We start from the raw sequence: 13,470 nt of genomic DNA, 5'->3' as shown, positions 1-13,470 counted from the left end.
CAATCATTTCTACAATTGTTCTATGTTCGAAACCATTGAAGGTCGATTGGATTGTTCTCCATACATGTATATGCAATTGTAGCAAATGCATCGAAGGAATTTGACTTCATTTTAACCAATAGCTTATCGTCGATAATATTTTTTAATTTTCTTTTTCTTTGTAGCTTCCTATTATATCTTTAAGATACTGGCCTTTCTTTGTTACCTTGTCTGTAGCATAAGATGGTCTTTTACCGAGTAGCTCAAATAAAACTACACCAAAATGAGTACACATCCGACTCCTTTTTTTAGCTTTCCTTTAGATGTAAATTATGGATCCACATATCCTTATGTACCACTCACATCTTCAATGTCAAAGCTTCCGTCTTTTGTGACAGGAACTATTTTGGATAGTCCGAAGTCTGAGACTATTCCATTAAGGTTGTTATCAAGTAAAGTATTTGTGCACTTTATGTCACCATGGATGATTCTGCAATGTTCTGCAGCACGGTTGTGTACAAACTCCAAACCACGTGCCACGTCAAGACTTATTTTTATCCGTTGCTTCCATGATTGCTTAAATGTTGCGTTACCCATTTCTATGTGCTTATCCAATCTACCAAATTGTGCATATGCGTAAACCGGGATCTTCTCTTTGACTTCGTCGCAATAACCTACTAGGGAGACAAGATTCGGATGTTGGTGACGAGAAAGTATTTGAACCTCCTTCAAGAACTCTTTACGACCTTGACCAGTGGTATGCTTCATATTCACCAGTCTCATAACAGCAACACTGGTGAGTTTATCGGACCGAAAAATATTTTTGCTATAAATGCGACCATAACCCCCTTTCCCGATTACATTAATGAAATCATTAGTGGTGGCACATATTTCTCGAAACTTTAATTTAAGATGGCTAGCTTCTAGAATGACAGACATAACTTCTTTGATGCTTACAAACATTAACAATAATCTTATAGCTTGGATGGTATATATATATATATATATATATATATATATATATATATATATATATATATATATATGTGACAACTTGAAATTTCAATCTTGTTAAAGTCAACCTTGGTCAACGAAAGTCAAACACGTCAAGTAAAAGTCAAACTTATTCCTTTAATAATCTTAATAAGTTAGATTGATGGCTTATTAGTATATACACCTTGTACTATAGGTGTTGTGGGTTTATGAAGTAAGAACACTAAGGAACCGAGAACCCTCGCAGAACCGCAAACCCCTCGCATGGGTTGTTCACGGCTCGTAAACCGCAAATGAGGTTCATGGCCACAACTTCGGTTCACGGCCGAGAACTCACTCGTCGGACTGCAAACCTTCGGATCTTATCTCCTCGGGAAGTCTTTTCGGCTGAAAATACTTAGTATATATATGATTCCAGCCGAAATCATACCTCACTTCTTCATTTTCCAACCGTGAACCCCTCATTCTCTCTCAACTATCATCGAATAAACTTTGAATCTTCATAGGATCTTGCCAAGAACACCAAGTATTATTCATTTCTTTAACCTATTTCCTTCCAATCTCCTTCCCATCTTCATTTAAGTGGCCCGTAAACTGTTGGATCATCATAGTTTCACCAAGAACACCATTGGGTCGTCAACCCATTGGGCTGGCCGTAAACCCTTAACAGCCTTCCAAATTTGCTTCTAACACTCCTTTGGTAAGAAATTCTTACATCCTAGGTTATTTTCTAAACACCTTTATGGTTATATTCACTAATATCATGCCTATATGTATCATAATATGCAAATTAAGACTCGTTTGTGCACCAGGACTTCATTCATGGGTATAACACCCTTATTCCAGTCTTCAATCGAATCACTCACCCATGTGAGTTCATACCCCTACGCTTTCACTATTTTTCAATGTGTTTATGTCACACCCCCAAACCGGAACGGTGGAAACGTTCGGCGGTGGACGATGTCATATGTAGTATCACAACAAGTGCATCATAGTAATCAAAGTACACACAACCATTACATTGATTAAGTAAAATATTTACATCGGCTTGATTCGAGTTTATATACATCAAAAGTATAACAAAAGTAAAAGACGTGGCTCTATACGCTCCATCTTCTCAAAATCTGTATGAGGTACCTGTCTACTGATTTCCTGAGAATACAAGCAGTTTTGAAAGAGTATCAGCATAAAGCTGGTGAGTTCATAAGCATGTTTTTGTAAGGAAAATCGATTAATGAATCAATAAAAGTATTTGTATGTTTCCAAGAAAATCCATTATTTTCTAACATGTGTATTTTGTTACTGAATCTCATAATGTATTGGTTTATATGTCTAGTTACCATTGTATGTGTTGTGCAATGTTTGTTTGAATGAGAAACCCCTTTTTACATGAAAAACCTCGGCTATCACCAGTATGTATAGTAAGTTCGGAAAGCTATGACAACTTTAATGTGGTTAGTAGTTCTATTACTTTATAATAAAACTAATTAAAGTTATTAACATTCATACATTAATCATATATTGTTAGTACCAAATTTATGAGTTGTTATAACCATACTTGACCATTGGATTGCCTGAATGACGTTCTTCAGGTGTCGGAATCGAAATGACTTTGTCACCCAGGACTGCTGGCCTAACAGTAGCTAATAGTTATGGTGCGGGATTGTCAATCCTGTATAGATCTATACACAAAAGCACGTTCTCCCGCGAGGAGACTATGGTTATAATCTCAGGACTTTTGTTAGTACTTAAGTAAGTACGCGAAGAATGCTCACTCATAAAATGCTATACTAACGATTACATGTAGAATAAAATGTATTCTTGAATTTAACTAGCTGAACATATGTCTCATAAACTATACTCTATATAGCTTATATGTTTGATCACATTGAATCTATGTTTGTACATTGATAAGTCAATTATTCCATAAACTATACCTATTATAGCATATATGTTCGATAATTTATTCATGTTAAACACTGAAAAACTCTATGATTTGAGTTGAAAACCTCCCTTATGCTCGACAATATACAAAAGGGATGAAATATCTGAATATTTGATAAAAGTATGAAAATTGTGTGGTTGTGTCAATTGTATCAGTTCTAAGTGTTTTGAAATCCATTTTGTATAATTTCACAAGATCAATGATGTTTGGGTTGTATGCCCCCCTGAAAACGTTAAAACTATAAAGAAATAGCGGTATGAACTCACTTGATTAGGAGTGACTTGGATGAATAACAACAACAAGATGCTTGGTATGCTAAGTGAAGTCCCGAGCACAATACGGTCCTATTAAGCACATATTAACATGTATAGGCCTGAAATTAGTGTCTAAAACCACTTACAATCATAGGAAACACCATTAGGATGTAGGAAACACTCATAATGAAGTGTTAGAATCAAGAATGAGGGACAAGGAAGTGTTCACGGCAAAACCTCCATGGGTTCACCGCCCAAGAGGGGTTTACGGCCCATGAACACATGAAGGGTTTACGGCCCAAGATTTGTTCACGGCCCAAGAACACATGAATACTTGAAGGGTTTTCGGCCCATTATGAAGGGTTCACGGCCCATGAAGAAGGGTTCACGGCCCTATGAAGGGTTCACGGCCGTGAACTCTTGAAGACCATGAAGATGGTGATGAAAAAATGATGAATCAAGGCTAGAATCAAGGGGGTTTCTAAGCATGAACAAGTAAGGGATGAAATACTTACGTTTTGAGGTCTTTAAGAGTGTTCACGGTTGAAGATATTTGAGAGAGAATGGGGATGTTTACGGCTGGAGCTTGAAGAATGGAGGAGAAAATGTGTGAATCACACACACATATATATATATATATATATATATATATATATATATATATATATATATATATATATATATATATATATATATATATATATATATATATATATATATATATGGAGGGTCGTTCACGACCCAAGCATGGGTTCACGGCCGTGAACCTAGTTTGCGGCCGTGAACTCCCTTTGAAGGTGTTCCAGGATCGATTGCAAACTACAGATTCCAAGATAACGTTTCCCAACATTCAACCCTTGAGTGTAGTAGGCTTAAAGAATCTCAAACTGGCCCTGAATATAATAAAGTGATAACAGAAACGAGTCTAACTTTTATTGGATGAATTTGCTTTACAGATAAAGATTTCGGGTTGTCACATCATCCCCCGATAGAGGGAATTTCATCCTGAAATTCGAACGTAGAAAACAATTATGGACTCGGAAAAAGATGAGGGTACTTCTGTTTCATCTGATCTTCGCGCTCCCAAGTGAATTCAGGTCCCATCTTGGCATTCCAGCGGACCTTCACTATCGGTATGCGACTTTGTTTCGTTCGTTTGACTTCCCAATCCATGATTTCTACGGGTTCCTCCACGAAGTGTAAGCTCTCATGTAGTTCGATCTCATCGAGGGGTATCAGAAGTGTCTTATCGGACAGACACTTCTTTAGGTTTGACACGTGAAAGACGGGATGTACGTTGCTAAGTTCTCAAGGTAAACGAAGTTTGTATGCTACGGGACCGATCCTAACGAGGATCGCAAATGGTCCTATGTATCTCGGGTTTAGTTTTCCACGCTTTCCGAAGCATACCATGCCCTTCCAGGGTGAGACCTTCAACAGGACGTGGTCACCAACCTGGAATTCCAAGGGTTTTCGTCTCTTATCCGCTTAGCTCTTTTGTCTATCTCTTGAAGCTTTTAGTCGTTCCCAGATTTGTACGATCTTTTCTGTAGTTTCTCGAATGTAGATTCGTGTGAGTCTCTCCATCTTGAAGTTTTCTTTGATTGGCAGGAAGTGGGCGGATTTGGTCAATCGGTCGACTTTTAACCAAATGGTATCGTACCCACTCGGAGACTTGGGTAACTCAGTGATGAAATCCATCGTAATCCTTTCCCACTTCCACTCAGGTATTTCTGGCTACTGAAGTAGACCTGAGGGCTTTTGATATTCCACCTTCACCTTGGCGCAAGTCAGACACTTGCCCACTAAGGTAGCGATCTCTGCTTTCATGTTCGGCCACCAATAGAGTTGTTTGAGATCCAGATACATCTTATCTGAACCTGGGTGAACGGAGTATCTAGTCTTGTGAGCTTCGGTCATGACAACCTCCCTGTAACCGCCATACTTCGGGGTCCAGATCCGGTCCATGAAATAGTATACTCCATCACCTTTGATCTCCAGGTTCTTTTCCATTCCCCTCAAAGCTTCATCCGACATGTTTTCTGGCTTTAAGGCTTCCAACTGAGCCTCTCTGATTTGAGCGGATAGATGGGAATGGATGGTCATTTTCAGTACCTTCACTCTACGACCTGAATACTCTTTCCGACTGAGGGCACCAGCTACCACATTGGCCTTGCCGGGATGATAGCGTATTTCGCACTCATAATCACTGAGTAGCTCTACCCATCGTCGTTGCCTCATGTTCAACTCCTTCTGATTGAAGATATGCTATAGGCTCTTGTGGTCAGCGAAGACGGTACACTTGGTTCCGTATAGATAATGTCTCCAAATTTTTAATGCAAAGACCACTGCTCCCAACTTCAAATCGTGATTTGTATAATTAACTTCATGTGCTTTCAGCTGTGTCGAGGCATAGGCAATAACCTTTCCTCGTTGATTAGATGCATCACAGAAGACAACGAAGTCCTCCGTCCCTTCTGGCAGGGATAAGACAGGTGCGCTGCATAAGGCCTTCTTCAATGTCTGGAACGCAGTGTCTTGCTTTTCTCCCCAACTAAAGGTTACACCTTTCTGAGTCAAGGTGGTTAAGGGCTTAGCAATCCTGGAGAAGATCTGGATAAACCTGTGATAATAGCCAGCGAGACCCAAGAATTGACGAATTTCTATGGGTGTCTTCGGTGTTGACCAGGTCTCAATCGGTTTGATTTTGGAAGGGTCCACGTGTATGCCTTCCTCGCTAACCACGTGACCAAGGAAATTTACTTTTCTGATCCAAAATTCGCACTTGGAAAGCTTTGCATAAAGCTTCTCCGCCCTTAGGATTTCCAACACTAGTCTCAAGTGTTGTTTATGATCTTCCTCACTCCGAGAGTAGACAAGTATATCATCAATGAATACTATTACAAACTTGTCTAAGAAAGGGCAGCACACTTAATTCATCAGATCCATGAATACAACGGGTGCATTGGTTAGACCAAAGGGCATCACTACAAACTCATAGTGACCATACCGAGTCTGAAAAGTTGTCTTGGGAACATCATTCTAATGGACTCGCAACTGGTGGTACCCTGATCTCAGGTCCATCTTTAAGAAATAGCTGGTTCCTTGGAGTTGATCGAAGAGGTCGTCGATTCTGGGTAGGGGATAACGGTTTTTGATGGTAAGTTTGTTCAGTTCCCGATAGTCTATGCACATTCGAAAAGGATCCATCTTTCTTCTTTACAAACAAGACCGGGGCTCCCCAGGGTGAGGAACTTGGTCTGATGAATCCCTTGCTGAGTAGCTCATTGAGCTGGCTGGATAACTCTTGCATTTCTGCCGACGCTAGACGGTATGGGGATTTAGCTACAGGAGTAGCTCCAGGAATTAAGTCGATACAGAACTCGACTTGGCGCTCGGGAGGGATTCCGGGAAGATCTTCAGGGAAAACATCAGGATAGTTGCAGACTTTGGGGATGCTCTCGAGGTCTTTAACTTCCTGTTTCTCATTAACAACATGGGCTAGGAATGCATGACACTCATTTCGCAGATATTTCTGAGCCTTTATGCATGAAATGATATGGAGGTTCGAGCTGAATTTATCGTCATATATAATAAGGGCTTCGCCGGGTGGGAGATTGAGTCGTATGGCTTTTTCATAACAAAGAATATCAGCACGATTGGGGCTCAACCAATCCATGCCAATGATAACGTCGAAGCTTTTTATGGAAATTGGCATAAGGTCAATTGGAAAAGAATGATCGTTTAAGGTAAGGGTACAACCTATGAATACGTTGTTAGTACTCTCTTTCCTTCTGTTAGCCTTCTCGACGGTGAATGTTTCGGTTAAAGGTTGGAATTTACACTTGACAAGGTGTTTAAACGCATGACTGATGAAACTTCTCTCCGCACCAGAATCGAAAAGAATGCATGCATAAGATTTGTCGAGGATGAATGTACCCGTAACAACAGTGGGATCAGCAACTGCCTCCTCCTGGCCGATCGCTAGCACCTTCCCTTTGTTACCACCTGTTGTTGCCTTGGGGGCAATTTCTCTTGAAGTGCCCAACCTCCCCACAGCCATAACAGGCATGACCCACGACCGCTCCAGAAGCTTGATTGGTCGGTTGAGCTGGTGTCTTGAAAAACCGAGCCGTGTGCCCCTTTCGGCCACATTTGTCGCATTGCATCTCTCTACAAACTCCCAAATGATGGAAGTTGCATTTGTTGCACAAGGGAAAATTTCCAGCGTAGCGACTGGGAGTTGTTGGAATAGTGGGTACAGCAGCAGGGGTGGTAGCGGCATGAACTGTCACTACCTGTTGTTTCTTGGAGGGGTCCTGCGAAGACTGGCCCTTACGTTTTTTCCATAATTTCTTCTTCCCACAACTCTCCTTTGATGGTTCGGGAACGGTTGTTACTGCATCAAGATCAACTTCGTGATCTATAAGAGTTTGTGCTAAACACTTGGCGTTGTCGAAAGTGGAAGGTTTAGCAGCGAAGACATTTCCTTGAGTTGGGGGCGTCAATCCCCAGATGTATCTCTCTATTTTCTTGCTTTACGGGGTGACCATCCCCGGACAGAGAAGAGCTAGATCGCAGAATCTAGCCATATAGGAGACAATGTCGGAACCCTTCATCTTCAGGTTCCAAAGCTCGTGTTCCAATTTCTGCATCTCGCCCCTTGGACAGTACTCAGCAAGCATGAGTTCCTTTAAACTTTCCCAACCCATTGCATTTGCAACTGGCAGAGTTAGGGATTTGACCAGGCTATTCCACCAAGTCAATGCTCTATCAGTGAAGGTGCAGGCGGAAAACTTCACCTTGCTGGCCTCCGAACAAGCACAAATTTCGAAAATTGATTCGATATTGTCGAACCATCGGGTTAGGGCAATGACTCCTCCATTACCGTCGAAAGATTTGGGTTTTGCATTCATGAAATCCTTATATGAACACTCCTTTGATGTCCCTGACCACCGTCAAGGTTACGGGGATCGGGTCCACCTCCTGATCCGCCAGCGCCGCCTGGATTCATTTGAGACATTGCAGCAGCCACATCAGCTATAACTATTGCCTGGAACATTACAGGATCGAACTGAGGAGGTGGCGGCGGCGGAGGATTGTTGTTCTGCTTGTTGGGTCTCTTTCTGGGAGGCATATTTTCTCTAAAAGATACAAGGGAAAAATGACAATAAGTCTTCTATGCTGATCATGAATTGGATATTTTCGAGCAAGATATATCTAAATCCTACAACGATAATAAAGGCCTATAATGATAGTTATTAACAATAACAAGGAACTGCATGTCTTTCGTTATAAGGATTTGTACTAATAGTGATGACTCTGTGCAGTGTTATAGTACCATAAAATACTCCTATAGTATTTTAACTATGTGTTTTCATTAGTATAGGATTTGGTGAGTTTTAGACTTTTCGCAACACCGCAGTCACTCCCAAACACATGTTGGTCATATGTCGGACAAATATAGTTGATCAGGTTATATTGGCCCCACATATGGCTACATAACTGTCCAGGTTTAACCGTAGTGTCCAACTCGCCCTAAATACTTTTATGTAGTTCTTACCATGTTATGGATTCTTGTACGTATGTATACTTGTATACTTTTTGTAAAAATACTTGTATTTTTAAAGTCTACTTTTAGTACAGAGCACTTCGGCTCCTTTAGTGTTTATAGTTGTATATCATGTAAGGCTCGGTATATTTAGTTCAATATAAACAACAGCTCTGATACCAATCTGTCACACCCCCAAACCGGAACGGCGGAAACATTCGGGGGTGGATGACGTCATATATAGTATCATAACAATTGCATCATAGTAATCAAAGTAAACACAACCATCACATTGATTAAGTAAAATATTTACATCGGTTTGATTCGAGTTTATATACATCAAAAGTATAACAAAAGTAAAAGACAAGGCTCTATACGCTCCATCTTCTCAAAATATGTATGAGGTACCTGTCTACTGATTTCCTGAGCATACAAGCAGTTTTGAAAGAGTATCACCATAAAGCTGGTGAGTTCATAAGCATGTTTTTGTACGGAAAATTGATTAAGGAATCAATGAAAGTATTTGTATGTTTCCAAGAAAATCCATTATTTTCTAACATGTGTATTTTGTTACTGAATCTCATAATGTATTAGTTCATATGTCTAGTTACCATTGTATGTGTTGTGCATTGTTTGTTTGAATGAGAAACACTTTTTACGTGAAAAACCTAGCTATCACCAGTATGTATAGTAAGTTCGGAAAGCTCTAAAAACTTTAATGTGGTTACTAGTTCTATTACTTTATAATAAAACTAATTAAAGTTATTAACATTCATACATTAATCGTATATTCTTAGTACCAAATTTATGAGTTGTTATAACCATACTTGACCATTAGATTGCCTGAACGACGTTCTTCAGGTGTCGGAATCAAAATGACTTTGTCACCCAGGCCTGCCGGCCTAACTTTAGCTAACAGTTATGGTGCGGGATTGTCAATATCGTATAGATCTATACACAAACTCACGTTCTCCCGCAAGGAGATTGTGGTTATAATCTCAGGACTTTTGTTAGTACTTAAGTAAGTACGCGAAGAATGCTCACTCATAAAATGCTATACTAACGATTACATGTAGAATAAAATGTATTCTTGAATTTAACTAGCTGAACATATGTCTCATAAACTATACTCTATATAGCTTATATGATTGATCACATTGAATCTATGTTTGTACATTGATAAGTCAATTGTTCCATAAACTATACCTATTATAGTTTATATGTTCGATAATGTATTCATGTTAAACACTGAAAAACTCTATGATTTGAGTTGAAAACCTCCCTTATGCTCAGCAATATACAAAAGGGATGAAATATCTGAATATTTGATAAAAGTATGAAAACTGTGAGGTTGTGTCAATTGTATCAGTTCTAAGTGTTTTGAAATCCATTTTGTATAATTTCACAAAATCAATGATGTTTGGCTTGTATCCCCCCTAAAAATGTTAAAACTGTAAAGAAATAGGGGTATGAACTCACTTGATTAGGAGTGACTTGGATGAATAACAACAACTAGATTCTTGGTATGCTAAGTGAAGTCTCGAGCACAATACGGTCCTATTAAGCACATATTAACATGTATAGGCCTACAATTAGTGTCTAAAACCACTAACAGTCAGAGGAAACACCCTTAGGATGTAGGAAACACTCACAATGAAGTGTTAGAATCAAGAATGAGGGACAAGGAAGTGTTCACGGCAAAACCTCCATGGGTTCACGGCCCAATAGGGGTTTACGGCCCATGAACACATGAAGGGTTTACGGCCCAAGATGTGTTCACGGCCCAAGAACACATGAATACTTGAAGGGTTTTCGGCCCATTATGAAGGGTTCAAGGCCCATGAAGAAGGGTTCACGGTCCTATGAAGGGTTCACGGCCGTGAACTCTTGAAGACCATGAAGATGGTGATGAAAAATTGATGAGTCAAGGCTAGAATCAAGGGGGTTTCTAAGCATGAACAGGTAAGGGATGGATACTTACGTTTTGAGGCCTTTAAGAGTGTTCACGGTTGAAGATATTTGAGAGATAATGGGGATGTTCACGGCTGGAGCTTGAAGAAATGAGGAGAAAATGTGTGAATCACATATATATATATATATATATATATATATATGGAGGGTGGTTCACGGCCCAAGCATAGGTTCACGACCGTGAACCTAGTTTACGGCCGTGAACTCCCTTTGAAGGTGTTCCAGGCTCGATTGCAAACTATATATTCCAAGATAACGATTCCCAACATTCAACCCTTGACTGTAGTAGGCTTAAAGACTCTAAAACTGACTCTGAATACAATAAAGTGATAACAGAAACGAGTCTGACTTTTATTGGATGAATTTGATTTACAGATAAAGATTTTGGGTTGTCACGTCATCCCCCCGATAGAGGGAATTTCGTCCCGAAATTCGAACATAGAAAACAATTATGGACTCGGAAAAAGATGAGGGTACTTCTGTTTCATCTGATCTTCGTGCTCCCAAGTGAATTCAGGTCCCCGCCTGGCATTCCAACGGACCTTCACTATCGGTATGCGCCTTTGTTTCGTTCGTTTGACTTCCCGATCCATGATTTCTACGGGTTCCTCCACGAAGTGTAAGCTGTCGTCTAGTTCGATCTCATCGAGGGGTATCACAAGTGTCTCATCGGACAGACACTTCTTTAGGTTCGACACGTGAAAGACGGGATGTACGTTGCTAAGTTCTCGAGGTAAACGAAGTTTATATATATATATATATATATATATATATATATATATATATATATATATATATATATATATATATATATATATATAATTAAGGTGCAACAGACTTAGGACATATATATATATATATATATATATATATATATATATATATATATATATATATAATTAAGGTGCAACAGACTTAGGACAGGTCTTTCCACCTTAACTCCTGTTCCTTGTGTGGTTGTGGATTAAGGTTGGAATCATTTGTCCGACTACCTGATTGATCTCAATTATATATGTGTTATATATATATATATATATATATATATATATATATATATATATATATATATTAGACATGAAATGTATTTAAATAAAGCTTTAAACCCTTTTGTAACATATCGAGCAAAATGTATTTTCCTAAAATTACTTCATTATGTTATACAAACTGTTAAATTGCTCGGATTTTTATTACTTACAGAACATGCATATAAACTATAATAGGTATAGTTTAGGGAACCTACATAATATAGTTTTCAACTACAAAAGGGATAATATTTAGAATAGATCGTTATAAAAAGGCTTTTCTTTATTCTACACGTAACTGTAAATATAGCTTTGTGAGAGTTACCTTCTAGTACTTATCCAAGTGCCAACGAAATCCCTGATTTTATAACCAGAGTCTCCTGGAGGGAGAACGTGAGTTTGTGTATAGATCTATACGGGACTGACAATCATGCGCCCTGACTGTTAACTACAGTTGATTTTTGGGTGACAAATGTCATAACAGTTCCGACGCCTGAAGAACGTCGTATCAGGCCATCCTGGTCATTAGCATGGTTATAATAACTCATAATTTGGTATTAACAAATACGATTAGTGTATGAATACATAAACAACTTTACATAGTTTTATACAATAACAAAACTATAATCCAATACTTTACAGTACATTTGGTGGATCCAGGAACATACATACGAACTAGTAACATGAACATACATCGTAGAAAGGACCTATAATGCTAATTCTATGATTCCTTAGTTTATACTCCAGTATTATATCTAAATAGGATCCGATAGGTAGAAGAATGTGTGCTTTCTGCTTCATTTCCTGTCCCATGTTTGGTTGTGGGCTTAGAGCAGATTCACACCGTCTGCTATCTGCTCAATTTTGGTTGTGAATATGATTCGTATACACTAAGAAATCATAGGGGAAACAGGTATGGGTCAGGTCATAACATACAAGTACAACATACTATTTTTAATACAAAACTTACTTTTCTGAAAGAATGATTAACTAAGTACATACATACAACAAGATTTGCATACTTATACAACCGAAATACATTACTTTTCTAAGTACAAGATAGATTTCACTCAAAAAGGACCAGCACTGTTAGCACTAAAATTGCCTAATGAATACATCAGAGTTGCATACAAATCAGGCCCGACAAACAGTGGAATGTGTGGTCTCCGCCTCATTTCATGTTCCTTGTTTGGTTGGGGGCTTAAGGCAGAACCACAAAATCGATTGTCTGTTTGATCTGGATTGTATATAACTTGTATCCATTAAGTGATTTCAGAAAGAACTAGAATGGGTCGCATTTCTTACAATTAATTCAACAAAAAATATTGGATTTTCTGGAGGAACAAACTAAGGTTTTCATGGAACAAAGAACATACTTTCTAAAATAAAATGCTTATGAACTAACCAACTTAAATGTTGATACTCTCTTTCAATATAACTTGTATTCTCAGGAAACTAGTAGATAGGTACACGCACTAAGTTCTAGAAGACGGAGCATTATAGCTTCGAGTCTTATTTTGCTATTTACTTTTGAAGTCAATAATATGTGATTTGAATACAATGTAAACACTATAATGTTAATGCAATGGATGTTGTTGCTTGTTTTACTATTATACATTTGTGGTGATACTGAGCATGACGTCCTCCACCCTCGAATGATATATATATATATATATATATATATATATATATATATATATATATGATAACAATTTTTATTTTTGAAAGAGATGATGATAACAAATTGTTATCTCT

The 13,470-nt window shown here is 38.5% G+C and overlaps 1 pseudogene; it reads right to left on the bottom strand.

Annotated features, from left to right (window-relative positions):
• Nucleotides 1-327: 327 nt before the first annotated feature.
• Nucleotides 328-918, bottom strand: LOC145113777 (putative serine/threonine-protein kinase PBL28 pseudogene; annotated as a pseudogene).
• Nucleotides 919-13,470: the final 12,552 nt, after the last annotated feature.

The sequence above is a fragment of the Lactuca virosa genome, chromosome 5 (genome assembly GCF_052849685.1).
Source record: "Lactuca virosa cultivar CGN04683 chromosome 5, Lactuca_virosa_CGN04683_v6, whole genome shotgun sequence".
Taxonomy (NCBI): Eukaryota; Viridiplantae; Streptophyta; class Magnoliopsida; order Asterales; family Asteraceae; genus Lactuca; species Lactuca virosa.
The sequence above is the reverse complement of the archived record's forward strand: the minus strand, read 5'-3'. Positions and strand labels throughout refer to the sequence as shown.